We start from the raw sequence: 24,118 nt of genomic DNA, 5'->3' as shown, positions 1-24,118 counted from the left end.
AGTCCCACGCCTAGAGTTTGTGATCCGCAACGGAAGAAGCCACCGCAATGAGAAGCCCGCACACCGCAACAAAGAGTAGCCCCCGCTCGCTGCAACTAGAGAAAGCCCGTGTGCAGCAACAAAGACCCAATACAGCCAAAAATAAATAAAATTAAAAAAAAAGAAGATGTGGTAAATACATACAATGGAATACTACTCAGCCATAAAAAAGAATGAAGTCATACCATTTGTAGCAACATGGATGGACCTAGATGATCATACTGAGTGAACTATCAATAGGACCTAGACATGATCATACTGAGTGAACTATCAATAAGTCAGAAAGAGAGAGACAAATACCATACGATATCACTTATATGTGGAATCTAAAATATGACAAATGAACTTATCTGTGAAACAGAAACAGACTCACAGACATAGAGAACAGACTTGTGGTTGCCAAGGGGGAGGGGGTTGGGGGGAGGATGGATTGGGAGGTTGGGATCAGCAGATACAAACTGTTATATACAGAATGGATAAACAACAAGATCCTACTGTATAGCACAGGGAACTACATTTAATATCCTGTGATAAACCATAATGGAAAAGAATATGAAAAAGCATACATATATACGTATAACTGAATCACTGTTTCTGTACAGCAGAAATGAACACAACATTGTAAATCAACTATACTTCAATAAAATAAAATAATAATAAAAAGAAAAGAATCAGGAGGAGCCCAAATCCTGTTCCTATCTCTGAGGCCGACTCAGTCACACTCAGAAACCACTTGCTGTGCTGAAACACAATGCCTCATTTACAGCACTTCTGCGTGCTGCCTTCTGTCGACCCTCTCTTTCCCGAGCTCAGCCACTCATCAGCGTGCCTCATCCCTGGGATGACAGACAAATCAACATTACAGGCAATTTCACTGACATCCATAATGCTGAAGGTTCCAGCAGGTACACGTGGTAGTTACCGCAGGTGAAAGGAAAACCGGTGCATTCCCCCGTGGGTGGGGTTGGGGGAGGGAAAGGAAGCTTTGTGTGCTTCTGAAATTCACATTATATTTGTCTCCATGTGACTCAAGACTATTTCTCCTATGAGCGACTAAGAGGAGAAGCAGCCAACACTGTAAAGCAGGGAAGGCTGAGTTTGCCGAGAAATAACATCAGATAAACTCTACGGTGCCTTGTTTAAATCCCATGCGCAAGATTTAGATAATCCATGTGCATTTTGTGACACTGAGAGGGAGAGAGAGAGAAAGAGAAAGGGAGAGAGAATGAAAGAATGAGAGAAAGAGAATTCAAAAGAGAAAGAGAGAAAAGAGTGAGAGAGCGAGAGAGAGAAAGAAACCACATACTGAGCTTCATTCTCACTTTGATATTTACCATTGGACTTCTAGACCATGAGCACCTAAAGTGATTATAATCTATAATATAATCTATAATCTATAATATAATCTATAATCTTCTAGACCATGAGCACCTAAAGTGATTATAATCTTTCATTTAAATTTGGATTTAAACAACGAAAAAAAATCTCAGATTGGCCTTTTGAGATTATTTCATCCATTTTTCTTCTAAGGGAAGTTAATAACTTTCACAGGATTATTGTGAAGTTGGGTGTGAATAAAAGCAAAGAACTCTGTCACTGGGAAGGCCTTCCTACAACTCTATGTGTGAAAGTTGCCTTTACTTCACAGTAGAAAGAGGGCAGGTTTTAGAAGGAGATACATTGGTCTGTTACTCCACTACTTCCTAAAGAAGCTTCTGCAGAAAACTAGTTCCATGAAATTTTCTTTAAAAACATGAATTTAGGTTTCCCAGCACCATTTATTGCAGACTGTCTTTCCTCCATTGTACATTCTTGACTCCTCTGTCATGGATTAATTGACCATGGGTGTGTGGGTGTATCTCTGGGCTTTCCATCCTGTTCCATTGATCTGTATGTCTGTTTCTGTGCCAGTACCATACTGTCTTGATTTCTGAGCTTTGCAGTATAGTCTGCAGCCAGGGAGCCTGATTCCTCCAGCTCCATTTTTTTCTTTCTCAAGACTGCTTTGGCTATTCGAGGTCTTTTGTGTTTCCATACAAGTTTAAAAATTATTACGCAGCCATAAAAAAGAATGAAATAATGCCATTTGCAGCAACATGGCTGTACCTGGAGATTATCATACTAAGTGAAATAAGCCAGATAGAGAAAGACAAATATCATATGATATCGCTTACATATGGAATCTAAAAAAAATGATACAAATGAACTTACAAAACTGAAACAGATCCACAGACATAGAAAACAAACATATGGTTACCAAAGAGGAAAGAGGGGTAGTGTATATATATATCCAAATCACTGTGCTGTACACCTGAAACACGACATTGTAAATCAACTACACTTCAATTAAAAAATGAATTTAGCAAAGGATGCCCACTATATTCTCCAGTTCAGAGATTCACAATACATATCAGTATACTAACGGTCCTAAGTACAACCTACACTTAAAAAGGTGGGGTGGAAGGTGTGAGAAAAAAATCTAACTTAGACTAACCAGAATTTCAAACACTTGTTTGATCAAACAAACTTTTCTCCATGAACTAATTTTGGCAAATATTCAGTTTCTCAACTGCTTCAGCAAACAGCTTATCTCCTACTTCCCAGTCTTATTCCAAATGGAGGGGAAGGCACTGAGAAATCCCAACCAAATGAAGTAATCACAGCATAGCAGTTAAGTCCCCAAGGTCACATAGGTGGGAAATGCAAAAGGACTTGATGCATGTGAAATGTTTAACAACATATTCTATAGTTTCTGGGAAGCCCTACCATGTACATCTTATAAGTAAGCACATACATGTTTATGGGAATATTCTCCATTTGGTAGGGGAGATTCAAACAAGTGGTTAAGGGAATTCCCCCAAGTTTCACCATCAGTTCTGGGAATGCCTCAATGAGACCCAGGCTCTGTTGCTCAGCAGTCACCAACACCACTGGATAGGACCTCCCATCTCACTGCTGGAGAGTCATCATAATGGCGGGACCAGATCATTTTTCCTCTAAGAGAAGTGATGTTTTCTACCAGATACTAGATTATAGCAAAAGACTCCAAGGGGACAAAAATCCTTCCCAGGATGGTGGCAATCAGCCAGTTCATGCATGATTGAAATGAAACCAAGCTTTGCTTCTGGTGTTGATCCCAGGATCTCTGCTGCTGAGTTGGTAGCCATGGTTTCAGGTTCACACAAGAATCCTAGATGTACTCTCTACACGACTGATATCCAAAGGTCTAAGAAATGGACTGAAAAAAGAGTAAATAGATACAACTACAAAGAGACTAGTATTATTATAAAACTTGTCCATAAATTTTCTTAGTATAAATCATGAATTTTAAAATAGTATTTAAAATAAGTAGGCTTAAAGGGCTTACACGGGGAACCCACTATAATTTCTATCCCCACTGTATCTTACATGTCTCGCTTTCCTATAACTGTAACTTGTGTTGCTAGTTTTGCAGGGTAGAGACAATATTTTTTATTTTTTGGATTCCACCTGACACATGTCAGGCTCTTGATATATTTTATCAAATGAGTGAATGAATGTATAAATGAAGGTGGCTTAAAAAGTAATTTAGGGGCTTCCCTGGTGGCGCAGTGGTTGAGAGTCCGCCTGCCGATGCAGGGGACATGGGTTCGTGCCCCGGTCCGGGAAGATCCCACATGCCGCAGAGTGGCTGGGCCCGTGAGCCATGGCCGCTGAGCCTGCGCGTCTGGAGCCTGTGCTCTGCAGCGGGAGGGGCCGCAGCGGTGAGAGGCCCGCGACCCCAAAAAAAAAAAAAAAAAAAAAAAAAGTCATTTAATCCACATTCTGTGCCTTGTACTTCATTTCATGCTGCTCACTTGCAAAATTTATCCGTTGGTCACTGAATAGCTTTACCTTCTATTCATTTTGGTTGCCTCCCCACCTGTGATACTTTTTGATGCTATAAATTCTGTTTCTTTTATCATGTTTTTAAATTGGGTTTAAAACATCCTTAAACTGTGATTAAAATAACACGGAACAGTTCCTTCTCCCTCTTGAAATTTCTCCTGAAGGACTCTGACATTAAATGCCTGATAACCATGGAAAAGATGCAAAGCATGAATCAACATGCAGATCTCATTCTCTCGACTCCTTTCCTAACTTCTAAAGGTTAGGAAGCCAACGGAACTAACACATGCCTTATAGACTTTGGTTTATGTATCCTCGTTCTATTGCGGTAAACTGTGCTAGTGAACTCAAGGTATCAAGAATGTCAGATTGTGTCAAAAGAATCTGAGAATAGCTTTCTTTGGCTGAAGCAAAGGAGGTGACAGGAGATCAGGGGAAAAGCTGTGGTTAGGGGAGGGCCAAGCTGCAGCAACCAGAGTGAGGAGGCTGAGGCTAACGTGAAGGGCTTTAGGAAACAGCCAGAAGCTCTCAGTGCCAGGGTGACAAGATCAAAGTGGCTGGCAAAGAAGATAATTTTCACAGGGTCTTGGAGGGCCTGAGCGCAAGACAACAGGTCCTGTGGTCAGCGTGCTATCATGTGCCAGATGAGCGCCACATCATAATTGCTAAAATAAATCTAATCACAGACTACCTGGGAAACACAAAAGGCAGAGCCTCACTGTAGCATCGGTCCGCTCACACATTTCACAGACAGAGCATTCTCAGTGAGGCCCTGAAATGTTATCCAGACTTGGCAATCAGGATGGCTTTTACCAACAAAGTCAAATCATGGGCAAGTGCAAATCCGCAAACTGCGTCTTGCTTTAAAAGAGAGGAGACGTTTTAAAAATTCACACATACGTATTGAGTATGCTTATGCCCGAATATGTAAGGTAGCAAGGTTGCTCTATGCTCTCAGAAGCAAAACTTAGGATGATTCTAAGGATATCTTGGAAACCATGGCTCAGTTAGAACCACACACAGGTACAGGTATAGGTACTCAGCAGTGAATTTACACTTACAGATGGCCATTTTCAGAAATGCTACCAGGGCAATATTACAACGTATGAAAGGTGAAATGAGGACAACTATTTTCCTTAGCCTCAAAGGGCTGATAAGCAGGTGGCAGTGTTTAATCACAACTTGGTAGTCCAGCCCCATTTGTTAGCTCTTACTAGCAAATGATCAACGTGTCTTTGGACTTGGCCAAGGACACACTACTGATAATTGCAAGTACTCTGAAATTTAACATTTATCACTTGGCCCTCTATGATAGGCGACTGGGAAACAAAACTTCCAATCAAGGCTTCCCTGGTGGCGCAGTGGTTGAGAGTCCGCCTGCCGATGCAGGGGACACGGGTTCGTGACCCGGTCCGCGAAGGTCCCACGTGCCGCGGAGCAGCTGGGCCCCTGAGCCATGGCCGCTGAGCCTGCGCATCCGGAGCCTGTGCTCCACAACGGGAGAGGCCACAACAGTGAGAGGCCCGTGTACCGCAAAAAAATCCCCCAAATCAACCAAACAAAAAACTTCCAATCAATTCCAGGAAAGTAACATTTGAAGTACGTGGCACAGGTTTAAATTCTGGGATCCTAAGCACATAATTTGGAAATCCTTCCCCTTCCCAGTCCTTCAGGTGCATTCCCCTTGAAGATCTTGGGATGTGTTCCCCTGGCAGGGCCTTTTTTTGATCTCACAGGACGAAGTCGACATTTCCCAGGGCTAGCCTAGCTTTCCTCTGGAATACCAGCAGTGCGGTCCCCAGGGCCATGGGGAAGCGGGCTGTGACTTGGCCCCCAAGTGTCTGTGGGCTCTTCATCAGAGCTTCAGCAGGACAGCCAAGTGGGCCTTCAAGTTCTCCGGCATCCCTTTCATAGCCTGGGAATGCAAAGCTGCACAGATCCCTTTTTGGTGAGGATTACCTCACAGCTGGCATTTCAGCCCAGCCCCAGGGATTGCAAAAGGATACCTGGAAGAACAGTCATTACATTCTGACAGCGGAAGCACACAGATCATCTCGGGTCCCCTAAGCTTGGCCCAGGCTGATAAACACAACGCTAACGGTGGCCACATTCCACACGTGGGCCTCCTGAGAATACACTGCATCTCAAGGCAGAGGAGGAACCTTTGCGAGTCCCGAGATTGAAAACTGCAGCGGCCACAAATACCCGCTCCTCCTTGGTTGAGCAGACGCTGCCTTGGCCTTTCCTGAGCCTGTCTACCACCTAGGTGGAGAAGTGCGTGGCTTCCTTATCTTCTCATGTGGCAAATCAGCTCAGCTGAAAGGGCAAAAGGAGGCTTTGCTGAAGCAAAAAGGAAAAACAACAAGTGGGCCCAAGATGTACTCCTGGGAGGGGACAGTGCTGGGGGAGGGACGGGACAAAGAGGCGGGGTTCACACTGGCTTCCGAGCTGAAATCTTTTGGGTTCAAAGGCTGATCTTTCTAAGCCATGTGGAGAAAAAAAATAGACTTTAGAGTCACAGACCCCTGGTTCCGACTTCCTTATTTCCTCCTTTTGTAAAGATTAACATGCAATGCTTCACTGGTAGCTTGTCAAGATACTACTGATAGGAAAAGACAGTATTATAAATAAGCCTTTTCAATGACTGCCTGTCCACTGCATCAACACGAGCAGTCATCTGTGTTGGGTTTTATAGAAGAGCTGATTAATTCTTTTTAGTCTGTTTCTAGGGAATGCAAATACTTTAGGCAATTGTCTGAAAGGCTTATACAGAGTCTATGTACAGTTAAAGGTTATGAAGAAAATCAGTGGTTCGCCCTGATTCTTTCTTCATGATCCATTTTGAGTTTTAGGAAACAGAAGGGGTGACAGTCTTGTTACACCTGATTAATCAGCCCTATGGACACAGCAAAGATGATCACCAGGCCCTTTCCAGGTGACAAGTAACAGACTTCTTTATTCCTCCAGATCTGATATATCATTAGACCTAGAAAAGATCACCTGTATAAGAGTGAAAATAGTTCACATAGCATGTAATAAAGGCAGCATGAGGTTGTCTCCTTACCCATAGCACGATTCTAGGGCAAACTCTATTTGCCTCCCTTGTTTTGAATGCCCAACGTGAATTCCCACCTTCTCTGGTGCAGATTAATCCTGCCCATAGAATAAGTTAGCATTCTATTGAGTGATCAGGCCTGTAATGATTTACCTTGTCTGAAGGTCACAAAAAGGGAGAGACACAAAACAGACTTGCAATTCCTTTTTGCTCATCTGATTTCAGCTGTGACTTGTCATGATGTGTGCATACATTCTGTAAGGCTGTCTTTATCGAACTCCCGTGCAGTAAATACTTCAGAGGAGCTTGGCTGCAACTGGACTTTGGGGCTATTCAGATCTGGGTCAAAATAACCAGTGTCTTGAGAAAGACAAATATCATATGATCCCACTTCTATGTGGAATCTAAAAAAATGGTACAAGTGAACTTATCTACAAAAAAGAAATAGAGCTACAGATGTAGAAAACAAACTTATGGCTACCAGGGGGTAATGGGGGGGGATACATTGGGAGATTGGGATTGACATATACACATTACTATATATAAAATAGATAACTAATAAGGACCTACTGTATAGCACAGGGAACTCTACTCAATACTGTGTAATGGCCTATATGAGAAAAGAATCTAAAAAAGAGTGGGCGTACGTATATGTATAAGTGATTCACTTTGCTGTACACCTGAAATGCACACAATACCGTAAATCAACTATACTCCAATAAAAATTAAAAGCAAAACAAACCCCCCCCCCAAACTACAAACTAACCAGTGTCTCAAAATGACATTTACTAACAAAGGATTCAAATACATTTTGGAATAGTTCTCTTTAAAAAATCTGCATTTTAAAATAAATGTAATGCATAGTCGTTGTGGAACGGCTTGAAAAGAGAGCAAAGAAAAGAATAAATGAGATCATAATCTCTCATGATGCAGCCATCCAGCAGTGACTACTTTTAATTATCCTGGTGTATTTCAGCATTTAGGGATATGTCTGTATAAAGCAAAAAACTTGATTATGTGCATTTCCAATGTCTTACAGCAAATTTGCCTCCGTTACATGTACTAAAAAGAATAAATTAGAGTTTTTATTTGGTGAAGCTGATGAGTTAAAATACAACAGGGCACGTCAAGATCAAAGAGGAAGTGAGGAAAGCCAGAAAACATTTCACTTAAATATCTGAATGCCATGCATGATTACTAAGCCAAAGAAAAACTATTTATCTGGCCTGAAGAATGTTATTTAAATCCCAGGCTCATTCATGCTAAACAGAGGCAACATTTTCCATTCACTTCTCCAAGGCTTTTCTTCTCCTGGAAGAGGCTCCCTTTTCTCCCCCTCTAGCATTCCTATTTATGAGCTTAATGCCCACAATTGAGAAGGATAAGTTTAGAAGGTATTCACTGCCAAAATGATGATATTTAAATGGTAGGACAATTTTAAACAAGGTGATTTTTTTTTTACGTTGTGCCAACCTATAAACATTATTCTTGCCATAAAACTCTAAACTAAAAACCACTAATAAAAAGGCCAGAAGAATAATTATTTACAGTGAGGTATTAGGGAGTTGGAGCTCCTTTTCTTTCTCTAAAGAACAAAAAGGAACTACATTTTCAAAGATTAAAACGGTCACATGATCTTCTACCGAAATAAGACTTTTGCTTCTTTTCTTATATTTTCATCGTGTTAGCAACTAAAACCTGCAGATGGAGTGTTAGTCAAATCCCGAGACTTTGTTAGACACGGTCATCTAATACTAACCTCAAATAAAGAAACGCATTAATGGGAATTTTCATTATCATCACCATCAAAAGTCACAATGCAGCCACAGCCATTTGGAATATTCTTTGACCAGGGAGCAGCCTACGGAGAGATGACAGAATACATGCTTCTTTATGGTTCTTCCTGGAACTATTATCTTTCCATCTTGAAAGATAACGGAAGTACATCTAATATTTCTAGATGCCTTGTATACCTAGCTTTTCTTTCAGCGATTAACTTTCCTTGCCAAAATTGCCTAGTCTGCTTACAGATATAGAGAACAAACTAGTGGTTGGTGACCAGTGGGGAGAGAGGCAAGATGGGGGTAGGGGATTAAAGAGGTACAAACTACTGTGTATAAAATAAACAGGCTACAAGGTTATATTATATAACACAGGGAATCTCGCCAATATTTTATAATAACTTTAAATAGAGCATAAGCTATAAAAATACTGAATCATTATGTTGCACATCAGAAACTAACATAAAATTGTAAATCAACTATCCTTCAAGTTAAAATCAACCAACCAACCAACCAAAAGAACCCCTGCCTATTCTGAACCATGAAAAGAAAGTTAAAATTTGTCTAATTTTTTTAGAAGGGGAAACAGCATGCAGGTATGTATTTGTTTTCTATGATATATGTGAACACAGTAATGGCCCATTTCTCAGACGAAGCCTGGCCCTATGGCGTGTGGGCACACTCAAGGTCACGTGACCTGCAACACTACATGCCCTTACTCTGTAGGCCTGATGCATCTGGCCCACTAATTCACTTACTGCTGTCAGCTTAATTCCTGCAGTCAATCCTATTTTCTTGCTAAGCATACGCCCACTTACTCCTGATGAACTCAACAATTATAATCTCTGGAGGCCCACAGATGTGTATGTGGGGTGTAACTCCAACCCATACTGCAGGGTCCTGCTTAACACCTGTGCACAAGTGTTTTGTTTCTTTTTTTAAGTGAATGAGGCCAAGGCCATTTTAAGCAAGCAGTCAGGACACTGGAAGAGCAGAAGTTCTGAGATCTGAGATCTTCTTTCGGGCCTCTTATTCATTAGATGGCTGCTCGAAGCTGGGCAAAAGCTGCTACTGAATTGGAGGCTGGCAGCCGAGGGCTCATTCCATCCCAGAACCTCTCCCAGGAACCTGCTGACAGGAGCAGGGTAGGGGCTTTATGTGGAGATGTGTCAAAAGTGTCTGGGCAGGCTGGGTTCCTTGATATCTTGGCCCAAGGAATCAAAAGCTTTCAAAATACAAAACTCACTCAGGAGAGAGCCTGTTTTTTAAAAAAATGTAGTACTGAAATACCATTTATTAAGACGCTGGAAAAAAACATTGGACACCCGCTGCGGAGCACAGGCTCCGAACGCACAGGCTCAGCGGCCATGGCTCACGGGCCCAGCCGCTCCGCGGCACGTGGGATCTTCCCGGACCGGGGCACGAACCCGTGTCCCCTGCATCAGCAGGCGGACTCTCAACCACTGCGCCACCAGGGAAGCCCCTTATGAATTTCTTAAGCTAAATATTCAATATATAATTATTGATAGGTTTGCAGGAAAAGGAATTTATCTGCATCAATGGATACAGGTCAATGAATACCCTGAGCGAAGGGGTGTAAATATCTGTTCAAATTCACCTGAGGCCTATGAGTTACAGCTCATCATTAAGCAAGCTATGGTGGGTTTTTTTGTACACCAGGAGTCAGATAAACTGCGCTGGACCAGCAGCTCTGCCAACTAATCACTGTTATGAACCTCATTGATTCTCGTCAATTAAAAGGGCATGATACCACCCTCTCATTTGCAGGGATTAATTGAGATGCCAAATGAGAAGTGTGTAGCCCAGTGTGTCCTGAAACACAGCAGCTTCAACATGCAATAATTACTACTCTCATCATTATGACTTACTTTAGGTCTAGAAGGGAAATAATGCAAGAGGGAAGGAAATGAGCAGAGGATGACTTTAGGATACTGGAGGAATAGGAGATGGAAATGACTTAATCATCTTTGGGAAGAATGAGAAGAAATGAAAGAGTAGAAATATTAGTACAAGGATATGATAAAGGAGAAGAAAAGAGTTTGCACAAGTCACAGCCAGAGAGAAATCAAGAGGAAAACATATGAGAGCAAAGTGACACAGCAAAAAAAAAGCATCAGTGTGCGCAGCTAGGGAAGAAGATTTTGAAGAATGATAGAGCTCTATCTTCTGCTGCCTCCTCGGCCCCAGCTAGGAGGAAAGGACTGCAGTTCACTCAAGCTGAGTCATAGGATTTGGGGATGAACTTGCACATGCCCTGTGGACCACATGATGTACAGGAAAGATGCCGTGGAAGTCAGGGTCACCATCAGCCTGTTTCCCTTAGAAACCTGACTGCAAAACAAACTCCCTTCAAAACAAAAGGCAGTTCTGATCGAAATGAGGATAAGACTTCCAACAGTACAAAGTGGTGGGGTAGCCCTTCTACCTGTGCCAAGTAGGAACAATACAACTCAAAGGCCCCTAACTTTGAGAATTTCCCAGGAGAGCATGTCAAACAGCAAATGCACAGGGCTTTACCACAGGAAGAATAACTTCCCCATTGTAGTCCATTATGAATAAAGAAATGCAATGGATACCACGTAAGGATGCAATGGGATGGGATGGATCAAGTGAAAGAAAGTCAATTTCCCCTCATGGTTATGACATCTCGTTTTTCACTCCCGAGTTTTATTAAGCTTCTGCTTCATAAAATGGTTCCTCTTTCCTGTGCCATTGTCCTTGGAAATATCTCAAAAGACAGTCGATTTTGTAAAAGCACCTTCCATGGATTTTCTCAGTAAAATCATAAAGCTGTCATCACCCAGGAGAGATAAATGTTCCCTGAGAAGGGGAAGGCTGCCCCTCTCCCATTAGCATAATGTCTACTGCTCTTGGAGACTATAAATCCTCTGATCATCATAGTTTAAAAAGTAAATTGGTTTGGTTGGCAAATCTGGCAAGTCTGACAATGGCAAGATACCAGTCTGTCTGCTGCTGTACCCAGGGCTACCACAGCAGAGTTAAATTCAGACAAATGCCATTGTGACTTAAGGCACTTACTGGGAGCTCCAATAGACCGTTCTGAAAGGGAGAGCTGGTGCCCTGCTTTTCTGCGTCACTTGATGAGAGGTCCGCTCTGCTTGGCAACGCGGTACATACCCTTAGCTGGCCCGCATCATTTAACTTGTTAACTATGATTACCTACCATATGCCATTCAGATTTTATCTTAGCGGCTAAGACTAGAAAATTCATACTGAGAAAAAATAGTTGATCTTTAAGAATTTAATCCATAATTAAATTTGACAGTGAAATGATCAGTGAGGATGGGTAGAGAAACCGGTCACCTCTTGAAATTCAAAGCTCTTTGAATCGGCTCCAGCTGATGAAAAAGGAAAACATTTCCCAGGATTCCTGCCTAATGTGGTGATACACCATGCTCTCTGGGAAATGTACTGTATGGCAGGACAGGAATAAAGATGCAGATGTAGAGAATGGACCTGAGGACACGGGGAGGGGGAAGGGTAACCTGGGACGAAGTGAGAGAGTGGCACTGACATATATACACTACCAAACATAAAATAGGTAGCTAGTGGGAAGCAGCCGCATAGCACAGGGTGATCAGCTCGGTGCTTTGTGACCACCTAGAGGGGTGGGATAGGAAGGGTGGGAGGGAGATGCAAGAGGGAGGAGATATGGTGATATATGTATATGTATAACTGATTCACTTTGTTATAAAGCAGAAACTAACACACCATTGTAAAGCAATTATACGCCAATAAAGATGTTAAAAAAAAATAAAAGGATTTGGTAAACTGACTCATGGTTTTGAAAGGAGTGTGATGATGAAAATGCATCCCTGGGTTTTTTTTTTTTTTTTTTTTTGTGGTACGCGGGCCTCTCACTGCTGTGGCCTCTCCCGTTGCGGAGCACAGGCTCCGGACGCGCAGGCTCAGCGGCCATGGCTCACCAGCCCAGCCGCTCCGCGGCATTTGGGATCTTCCCGGACCGGGGCATGAACCCGTGTCCCCTGCATCAGCAGGTGGACTCTCAACCACTGCGCCACCAGGGAAGCCCATGTCCTCTGTTTTTTAAGTACGTTATTCTTTCTGTGTTCCCCACTATAGCCAAGTGAATAAGTGATAAGCAAATATGTACCAAAGTTCACCTGCAGGATATGCTTTAAGGACAGTGTTGTCTGAATTTGCTGCCATGTGTTAGGCTTTGTGTTGTAATAACAGACTATATCAAAATGGCCCGGCACAAAGGATAGTTACCCAACCCCAAACTTCCAACAAGGTAAGACCTTGTGTCCCCGTGCATTAGGAAAAAATACAGCTTTCCCCCCTGCTCCGCTCTGAAGGAAGACTCTAAAAATATCTCCAGGGGCTTCCCTGGTGGTCCAGTGGTTAAGACTTTGCCTTCCAATGCAGGGGGTTGTGGGTTCGATCCCTGGTTGGGGAGCTAAGATCTCACATGCCTCGGGACCAAAAAACCAAAACATAAAACAGAAGCAATAAAGACTTTAAAAATGGTCCACACCAAAAAAAAACTTAAAAAAAAATGTCTTCACACTGTGATGTGAGGAACTTAATGTATCATTTTTCTCAGGGATATCTGTATTGTAAAGACAATGGGAAGAGTATGGCCAGATTTAGCAGGAATCATAGTGTGCATATGGTGGATTTTAGGCTTCGTTAGAAGAGATATTTTCCTGTGGAGCAGCTTCCCTGCGCCTCTCAATCAAACGTCAAATTAAGATTTAGAGCTGACTACGCATGCCATTTACATGTAGAGTGAGTCCTGGGTCCTTCAGCTTCTTACTCTCACAAAGGCTAGGCACTGCCGCTGATAAAGAGAGGGCACCGCTAAGCCACTGGATGGGGTCTTTAGCATGTAATTCACAGGCGGAGAAGTGTTTTGAACTGCCTTGCCGTGTGGCGTTTCAGCTCCTGTTGTATTTCTTGCTTAACGAGCTGTGTTAAATTTTTACATATTCTCAGCCGTCAGTATGAAATAAATTTAAAAATGATGATATCGTGTGGTTCAGAATCATATTTTTTCTTTAGCACATGTTTAATGTTTATTAGTTTAAGGGGAGAGATACAAAACCTCAGGGTTTCTACTTACCCTGGACCTACAGATGATCTCGGCAATGTCAGACTGTATAATTTCAAAGCGTCCTGGCTTTATCCAAACCCAAACCTCTACAAAAATCTCACTTCATAGAAATGACCCACTGTTTCTCATGTTTGGAAATGTCAGGGATTCATTAGAGGGAAGAGGAAAAATTTGGTCTATTTTTATAGGACGGAGAGCCATAATGAACAAGAAAAACAGACCTGCCACTGGGGCTAAAGTTCCTGCTTCACCCGCCCTTGGTCACCAGGGAGATCTGGGGGCAGCAGGCACGTTTAGCCTCATCCCATGATGAGCTCAGTGCATATTTGCTATCACAAACATGGAAGGTGTAGTGTCACAAGCATGGAGAAATCCAGAAGATGTCTGGATAGCTTCCAGAATGCTGAGTTGAAATGCAGAGAAGCGGAGCAGTCACTCTTTACAGCACTCCGGGTACTACTCTTTTTTTTTTTTGTTTTTTGCGGTATGCGGGCCTCTCACTGCTGTGGCCTCTCCCGTTGTGGAGCACAGCCTCCAGACGCGCAGGCTCAGCGGCCATGGCTCACGGGCCCAGCCGCTCCGCGGCATGTGGGATCTTCCCGCACCGGGGCACGAACCCGCGTCCCCTGCATCGGCAGGCGGACTCTCAACCACTGCGCCACCAGGGAAGCTCTGAGTACTACTCTTTTTAATCCCATTTGTGTAAGGAATGAAACCCATTAACTGTCACCTAGTAATGCAATTTATAAAAGCTCATTATAGACACTCTGTTCCTTTAACTCTGATGGCTGCTTGGCAGGAAAAGTACATATTAGTGAGAAACTATTGATTTTCTCTAAGCCTAGAACCGGGGCTCAGTTACTGAACAGAAAACCTAGTTAATCTTCTTATTGTTATCATGAAAGAAACAAGGAAGGAATAAATATCCCGATTCATACGAGACACATTTCCATAATTGTCAACGGCACTCCTTGGAAACACTGAGCGCTGCCAGGTGCGTCAGCCTGGTTTAGCCCAGCTTCTCCGTGGAGTCCTGGACAGAAGTGATATGGTCTGGTTCTAGCCCCAGGCCTTCTTACTTCAGGAGGATCTGAAACTCCATACTTGACAGCAGGGACTTTGAGGTAACTTCTGGGGCAAACTACCCAGCTTCTCGAAGCCTCAGTTTCCTCAGATCCAAATGGAAACAACAGTGATATGGACTTAAGAAAATTAGCCTGATATTAAATGTGACGATATATGTTTTGTGCACGACGACTTGCTCATAGTAAGAGCCCAGTAAAAGTTAGTTATTATTATATAGAATGGATAAACAACAAGGTCCTACTGTATAGCACAGGGAACTATATTCAATATCCTGGGATAAACCATAACAGAAAAGAATATAAAAAAGAATATATATATATAATCACTTTGCTGTACAGCAGGAATTAACACAACATTGTAAATCAACTATAATTTAAAAAAACAAATAAATTTTTAAAAGTTAGTTATTATTAGACTAACTAGCTATTTGAACCTCCCTGGGTCCCCATTTCCTCATCCATACCACGTTAGTGCTTCTGAAACTTTTCCACTAAAGTACCTTTAAGAGCATCTGATCACAATGCATCCCCTGGAGGCCAACCGGGAGTATAACCCGAAGAGGGAATTTTCAACTGCAAAAAAATCCCTTCCATTTGTCTTACATTTTTATAACAGTTTACATTTTTACTTTTACAAATTTCCTTAATCACATTTTGTATTCTGCTTCATATTAAAACTTTATCTAAATATTTAAAAAAATATCAGAGCTCAAATTCTCTTCAACCACATTTGACATTTCATGAAGAAGAACTTTGATCACCTTCTGGCTCTGGGTCCCCTCAGCCCACCCACAGAGGTAGGCGGGTTGTGGGGGGGGGTGTTGGGTTCGAAATGCATTCCACCAGATCCCTGCTACGCAAAGTGCGGTTAAAGCACCGCTAGGAGCTGGTGGGAAATGCACAATCAGGCCTCACTGCAGACTCACAGGAGCAGAGCTGCATATTATAAAGATCCCTGGGTGATTAGTATGCGTGTTAACACTGACAAGCAATGAACTTGATGATCTCCAAGGAACTACAGGCTCTAACCTACTGTGATTAAGATGGAGAAATCAGCAAACAGTCATTGAGCATCTAACGGGAGCCTGACATTGCGCTAAAAGCTGCGAGGAACACAGAGATGACAGTGATATGTCCCCCTTCTCTTGAGGGTTTTCTAGCTGGAAACCAGGAAGCAGCAATGAGCTGGTCCCACTGGGACTTGCCATCTGCTCCATTAGAAATTTACACAGCTATTCTTTAGAGACCGCCCACCTAAAAGAGAAGTGCAAATAAAGGAGACTTGCGCTCTTTACCTGGAAATCTTAGAAAAACGACCATAATCCTCTTTCCATCTATTCCCTTCTCCACCTCCCTATCTGTATCCAGCCCTATTAAAAGATTCCTCAGCATTCTCATATATTATGCTTACATTCCTACACATATCATTAGTGTTGAAAAAAAAATAAATGACCTGGTATGAAGGAGAAATAAAAATCCATTTTAACAAGACCAGCAATAAGCAGTTTTCCTGAGGCAACTCTTAGGGTGCATAACGAATTGTGTGTGCATTGCAGACACTTGTTTGTGGTCTAAGCTTCTGACATGTGCTCATTCGACTCTGTTGCTAATAATTCATGGGTTCGTTGAAAGCTGCAAGGGAATGGATGCTTTTCTGTACTTTACAGAGCTCTTATTTTCTCCCCAAGACAGGGCTGCGCCGAGCGGCATTTTCACCTGAAGACACTAAGATGTGCACTGTTAGAAAAGATGGTCAAGGCAGAAAAAGCTACGGCAGAATAGTCAATGCAAGTCCAATAGGACTGTTTCTCCTAATGTCTACAAATGGACCTGGGTCACCAAAAGGGACAGGGTGGCAAGGTATCGTCTGTGGCATGGGCAGATAACAATAGAACCGGTGGGTTATCTAAGAGGGTGGGCTGAGGGATTCTGTGACGTGGTTCCTCTTTCCTGGACATAGGCAGGGAAAGGAGGGCTTATCTCGAGTGCATCGGAAGAGCAGACCCCTCTCCTCTGGCCCTACTCCTGGATCACGTTTATATCTTGGTCCTTTTCCTGCCTAACTTCCTGAGCCTGTTATCCGTACCAGCTGCCCCGCTTTCCCACGTGCTCACTTGGAAGCTCATTCCATCCAGCCTGCATCCCTTCCCATCACTTAAATGGCACAAAGTCTACCCATGACCTCTTAAGTTTCAAGCCCAATGGCCTTTCAAAAGCTCTTCTTCTACTAGACTTTACTTCAATATTTGAAACAGTTTTGTCTTTCAATGTCTTATCTTCCTTTGGAACCTCATTTTTCGGCTTCTTTTCAACATATCTGGCCTTCTCTTCTGTTTTGCCTTTAATGGCTTTACCCCTCACCCTATCTGTTAAACGCAGCCACTTCCTGAGGTCCAGTCTCTGCCTTCTTCCAGCTATACTCTCATTTTTAGATACTCATCCACTCCAACAGCTTCAAATGATACCTCACTGAAAATACCTCTAGAATATAGGTATCAGCATCTGAGGTTTTTATTCCCCAGAATCCAATAATGAATCTCCCACGGTCTCCCTGGCATTTTCCTAGGATTGGCAATCTCGCCATTTACTTGCATCTAACTCTAAACACTACCCATCATCCCAGGCTGAGCCCTGGTCTTATCTGCGCCATGAAGCCTTCAAAGACTTCTAAGCCTATAACAACCCCTCTCTTCCTACTGATGTGTGCCAGTTAAGATTTGCAAAGTAGTCTTTGCTCTTTGGTATTTCACAGAGCTATTTGTCTCCCCAAGACAGTGCAGCACTGAGCAACAGTTGACATTGTGCAGGGTGAGATTTCTGCCTTGTAACACTCTCTCATTCAGCAAATATTTATGGAGTATCCGCTGTGTACCAGGCACTGTTCTATGTGCTAGGAACAGAGAAGTCTACAAACAGGTTTGCCATCAAGAAGCTTCTATTCTGGAATAGGAGGGGGACCTGGCCAATAATATCTATCTATCTATCTCATGGGGTAATAAGCACCATGAAGGAACATAAATAAAAGTCAGTAGGAAGGAAATGACATGATTGTAGAGGATGGCTATTTATTTAGGGTTGTTCAAGGGGGCCTCTCTGACAGCCTGATATCGAACAGAGGTCTAAAGGAAGAGACAGCAAGGCATGACGATAACTGCAGGAAAGGTATTCCAGGTGCCCCTCCAAAGAGTATGTGTACCCTACAGGCGACACAGTGATGAAGCCGGTGTGGGCCAGGCAGAGAGGGAAGGGGATGGTGGTGGGAGGTGACACTAGAGAAGCACTGGGGAGCAGATCATCTGGGGCTCAGGTGTCAGCAAAGATTTTGGATTTTACTCTGGATAGGAGAAGAAGCCATATAGAGTTTTGAATAAGAGTGCTGGGAATGTAATGGATGTAAACGTAAGAATCGTGCTGACTGCCACGTTGAGAATATGCTGGAAAAACGTGTGTATTCGAAGATGGAAGCAGGGAGTGTAGTGAGAGATGATTAAAATAACTCGGATGAGAGTTGGGGGTGAACTGGACTGGGAAAAAGTGAGGGACTGGTGGAACTGGCTGGATATTATGGGGGGTTTTTTGGTCTGTTTTTTTTAAAGATAGAGCCAGCAGCAATAGGGGAGAAAGACAAAAGCAAGGATAACCCCAAAGTTGTAGATCTGAGCAAATGGAAAAAAAAGAGGTGTCAAAGGACAGAGGGGCAGGTTTGGGGCTATGGGAATACGGAATTTGGGTTTGGACCTTTTAGTTTTAAAGTGTGCATCAGGCATAGAATCAAGGAAGCAATTTGTTATATGTGCCCTAGTTGCTACACTCTTAGACGACCACTGCACTGAACACAGAACTTTTAAAATGCTGTATAGCAAAAGGAAACAGATCCCACAGGGGAAGAAATGAGGCATATCGCACAAGCTGCTACTGCTGTTTTGCACACTACACACTGAAAACAGCCATCCACTAAATAAAGTGGTTTCTATCATACAGTTGAGGTATTCCTTCGAACAGGCCTAACCATTTCATATTTTTAAACCAATTATTTTGGAAACAATTCAGGCCTTTGGTCTCACTTTCATTGCAAAAACTATTACTGTGATGTTGAGAGGAAATGTTCATATAGCTGATGAATTCATTTACTTTGTTTACAAACAGTAGCAAATGAAGTATTCGACGTGGTGGTGTAGACGTGGTGGATGCCAAGAACAGACAATGGGAGCACGCCTTTCAGCAATGGAGAGAAAGCCTCTGAGAGGTGCGTCATCTAAGTGATCTCCCACGGACATCTGCCAGTAGGCACAGGAGCCTAAAGTGAATAGCTAATTACACCAAAATGTACATGGAACCCACACAACTGATTTCTAGTCTCCATTCATTATTTATGAAATAATTGGAAAGTTACACTGAAACTCTGCCTACCTGCAAGGACCTCTTGTGATGTCTGTTCATTCTGAGACCTCTATACCTCTTACAAATGTGATTTTCTTTCCCCTGTGACATACAGGTAAAATTCACTGTTTTTCACTTCCCTTTTATTTTTTTTTAATCCCCTGTGACTGCCTTCCTTCTTACTTCATCTTATTCTCTTTTTATTTCTTCAACTCTAATGGAAAAAATAGAATACAGTATAGAGAAAGGAGGAAAATATCAAAACTCCAACACATATATGTGTAACTTCAGATGTTCTTCAAGAAAGATGAGGTTCCATCCAGGTGCATATTTAATATACGTTTGTTCAAAGCAGTAGTAATATTAACAGATGTCGTAAAACTAACTATAATAGCAATAGGATTTTCAGCATTTGCATTTTTTGATGAACTTAAAAAATACGCGTTGCCAGAAGACTCCAAGAAATATCTCTCTTGTGTTCCCCAGGCCAGAATGTAAATGTCACTGAACACAGTCAACATAAAAATATCAGCATAAACTCCCCTTATACCTCATCGTGTGGAAATGATAGTCTGAGCTGAGTATAAATAAGCTAAGACAAATTGGTCGGATCTAATGTGCTGTCAGCTGAGCAAACAAAAATTTTCAGTTATTCAAAATGCGATCCTTCTAAATCTGAAAAAAAAAAAAAAAGCTGTTCTTGAAAACACAAGGATGATCAACTTTCAGTAAAAACGGTGACTCTTTCAATGTTTTCCCAATTACTGAGGCTATAGTAAATCCATTCAAGGAGTCCGTTATTATCACAGATTAATAAAGCACTTTACAGAAGGTGGAAACAAATGAAGAAATTAAGAGAAAGGCTTTTATCTTTATTCTCCTGCCTGACTCCGATCAGCGTGTACTTGGACAATTAACAAGGACTGGAAGAGAGCCAACTCAGACAGCAGGCAGGAGATCAGCTTCAGAAACGATTAATCAAAGCACACCCTCTGAGACAATGATGTGCTAACTCACGGCATAAGGGGTTGGACTGACCAGTACTTGTACCAGTCACTCGTGACGCAATTCAACTCCACTGGTGAACAAAAATGAAAGCCGCTTTAGTCAAAGGCATATATTCTCTTGGAGGATCTCAAGAAAAATTACTCTTAAGGTTCCTCAATAAAAATAATCATTAAACCCATCTACTTCAGTAAAATTACTCTTAAAAGATCATCAATAAAAATAAACAAACAAAAATATTCCTTATTCCCCCTATTTTTTATGTCAGCTCATTTTCAAAATGCTACTCATGAAATCAAAGGACTTTGGATAAGTTAACACCAGAGAAGCCAATATTTCCTTAATTTGAGGTTTAATTAAAAACCTGGTTGCCACGGCAAAGATATTGATACTGATTTGTTTTTCATACAAAGAGTACAGAATAATTATTAAAGATGATTGTACCCTCTTAAGAATAACCAGTATAATATTGTAAGGATTTGGAACATCAAGAGTTCGTTTGCAAATGTGAGTTAATGAATAGATGAATAACCTGTCCTCATGTATGGATAATATAAACAACTTTGGAAATTGTCCAGTACTAGATATTTACAGAGATGTGATAACAAGTTAAGTACTGTTATCTGGCCAACACAGGGGCCATTCTGCTGTTTAAAAGAGCTACTAATTTCATTGATATGAACAGAAACATCTTGAAAATATAGAACGAAAGAGAAAAATGATGAAATGGACACATAGCAATGTATTATCAAATATTTGCTTCATCTTAGAAGTGGCTTCATATCTTATAAAATGTGCAAATTAATAAACAGAAACACTACTGTTTGTTCAGAGGGTGGTAATTAAAACTACTGTGTTAGAGCTGAAAGAAACCTCCAAATTCGTAGAGACCAACTCCCATATTTTACTGCTAGGAGAATAAAAACACAGAGAGATTAGGTATCAAGTGCCCAAGTGGCACTAATTAAAACAAAGCACAGACTGTATATAGCAGATTCTTGGTTACCACCCCTTTGGCTCTAATGTCTGAAATCTTGCATGTTATAGATATATCTGTTTGATTTATATGATGGTCACACAATAAATCTAATACAAATGAGACGTCAGCCCAGGGGAAAATGACAAAATAGGAACAAGCTAGTAAGTGGTGAGACAAAACTCAAGGTCACGCGAAGGTGTTTGCTACACTTGTGAGGTGTTCCCCCAGCCATGTACACCATCATTATAGCAAATAGCCTACCATTTATTTTACAGTGCATTCCGTATGGTCTCCTAACATAAATGTTACAGCTAATAGCTGGAATATCATTTATTTTACTGCAATCTCTATATTTTCCATTCAGAAATATGGGCTGTACAGAAAAGAAAAATGTTCTGACCTAAACAGTTGACAGCAGGTAATTGGAGGAGAAAGTAAACATTTCATTTCTCGCAAGGTACACATTGGCTTACTCCTTACTCGGAAGGTGGTGATAAAGTGAGAATTCCCTAAACTCCTCAAAAAAGCTAAGGAGATATGCCAGTTCCATCATTCAGGTTCCTTTGCCTAATCCTAGTAGATGAAATGCTTTTATGCTTAAAAGCTCAAAAGATAAGAGCATTTACAGGAGTTTTCACTCATGATTCCAATCTGATATGTTTAACGCATCTGCCTGAGCAGTTAGGTAAAATTTTGGAGGTTTCTAGGAATCATTTTTCTTCAGATTTATGTCTGATTGCTTATCATCATTTTTCAAAAAGTCCCTAACGTGGGCAAGCTCCCCCTCATTCTTTCCTGGAATTATGATAACCTGGTGGAGAATCCGAGAGGTGATTCCCATCAAAGGGAAGCCCACTGGTCTCACCAGTATCCTCCCCACGACTCCATCCCAGTGAAAAATGACGAGGTCATCATGATTTTATTTCTCCCTCTTCCAGGTGCAGACAAAATCTTAATCTCTCGTAACAGGAGATAAAATACATTAAACCAAACAATCCTGCAGTAATCCCCAGAGAATTATGAAACCAGCATTATAATACCTTTAAGAATGGTGACTCTTTTTTTTTTTTTTGGTTGCGTCGGGTCTTAGTTGAGGCATGCGGGATCTTTCATTGCGGTGCGGGCTCTTCGTTGTGGCATGCGAGCTTCTCTCTAGTTGTGGCGTGTGAATTCTCTCTCTCTCGTTGTGGTGTGCGGCCTCTCTCATTGAGGCACAGGAGCTCAGTAGTTGCGCCGCAAGGGATCTGCACGTGGGATCTTAGTTCCCCGACCAGGAATTGAACCTGCGTCCCCTACACTGGAAGGTGGATTCTTTACCACTGGACCACTGGGGAAGTCCCGTAACTCATTTTAAAAGGTGAAATTAAAATCCATAGCAGTGTTTTATGGAAGCTCAATAATTCATATTCTAAAATGGGGAAGCTATCCAAGTGTGGGACACAGAATGAGAAATGACTAAAGCACACGGGGAGTGTTTCTTGAAAAATAATTGCAAGCCGAGTCAAACGCTCTCTAGCTGAGAACAGCAAGTTCAGGATTCGGCTTCCTATTGATACCTGTATCATAAAGGATAATCATGTTCTATTTAATGGCATCTGTAACTTGGCCATTCACAAACACAGGTTAGGTCTTGCTCTAAGATGCCAATCATAGCTGTGTCATCCAAGCATGTCATGATTTACTGAAGACACTAGCAATGATATAATTTAATGAACAAGCCTCAAGCCTAGGGCCCAACACTCTGTGGCCCATGATTTGAATGTCCTTGGAAAGAACGAGGTATCCTCTGTGAGCCTTGAATTTTACTGTCTTTAAAATCCATAGTCCTAACATCCTGTAGTTTCATACGAACACATTTTGATTTTAACAAATTGCTATAAACAAGGGGAGAACAATGAATTTGGAAGTCATCTTATTTATAGTTTGTTGAATAAGAGGAAAAACTTAAAAATGATCTCATCCACGTATGAACATTAAAAGACATATTACTAGTTACTAGCAGGAAAGTGACTTTTGTCTCTGTCTTTTCTAAGGCTTCACTAGGAGCCTGGCAGGTAGGTAGGCTTTCTTTGGCTGATGTCTGAGCATTAATTCTCCATCTCAGAAGCTTTTTGCTGAACAGAATGAAAGCTCTCAGTGGGCAGGGACTTCTGTTCACTGTTTCCCCGGTATCCAGTACAATGCCCGGTTCATAGTAGGTACTCAGTAATACATAAACTAACACACACATAAATAGCAGTTTTTTTCTCCTCCATTATCCTGGCAGTGAAAATCAGGGAGAAAAAAGGGCACAGGAAAAAGAAAGATTTTTTTTTCCTGCTAGCCTGATTCCCCAGTGGCCAAGGAGCTGAGAGAGAGAGGCTGGAAGGTAGCCAGAGCTGTGGACAGCGGTGACAGTGAGACACAAGGAAGGGGAAGTGAGAAACCGCTCCTGTATCCTGACCACCCACGTGCCTCTTCTCCACACTGGACCCTTCCTCTTTGTTAAATCAGTATGCTGAGTAGGACTTATAAGACTAAATACATTGACATATACACACTACTATATACAGTATAGATAACTAATAAGGACCTACTGTACAGCACAGAGAACTCTTCTCAATGCTCTGTAATGGCCTGTATGGGAAAAAGAATCTTAAAAAGAGTGGATATATGTATAGGTATGGCAGGTTTACTTTGTTGTACACCTGAAACTGACACAACATTGTAAATCAACTATACTCCAATAAAAATTTTAAAAAAAGACGAAATACATATATTTACACACACACACACACACACACACACACACACACACACACACACACA

At 41.8% G+C, this 24,118-nt stretch overlaps 1 protein-coding gene across 3 annotated transcripts in view; it reads right to left on the bottom strand.

The window, feature by feature from the left end:
* Positions 1-24,118, bottom strand: part of CHRM3 (cholinergic receptor muscarinic 3) — a 194,179-nt gene that overhangs the window by 104,923 nt on the left and 65,138 nt on the right. The window contains exon 1 of one of the 3 annotated variants that reach the window (XM_027091819.1): positions 8,721-8,824. The exons of the other annotated variants lie outside the window; for them this stretch is intronic. The gene's annotated coding sequence lies outside the window, so the exon portion shown is untranslated. Of the gene's footprint in view, positions 1-8,720; positions 8,825-24,118 lie in introns of those variants that run through there. 3 annotated transcript variants of the gene reach the window in all.

The sequence above is a fragment of the Aethalodelphis obliquidens genome, unplaced genomic scaffold (genome assembly GCF_003676395.1).
Source record: "Aethalodelphis obliquidens isolate GAN/ISIS:26980383/991018 unplaced genomic scaffold, ASM367639v1 scaffold73, whole genome shotgun sequence".
NCBI classification, from domain to species: domain Eukaryota; kingdom Metazoa; phylum Chordata; class Mammalia; order Artiodactyla; family Delphinidae; genus Aethalodelphis; species Aethalodelphis obliquidens.
Note: the sequence above shows the minus strand (reverse complement) of the source record. Positions and strands in the feature narration are given on the sequence as shown.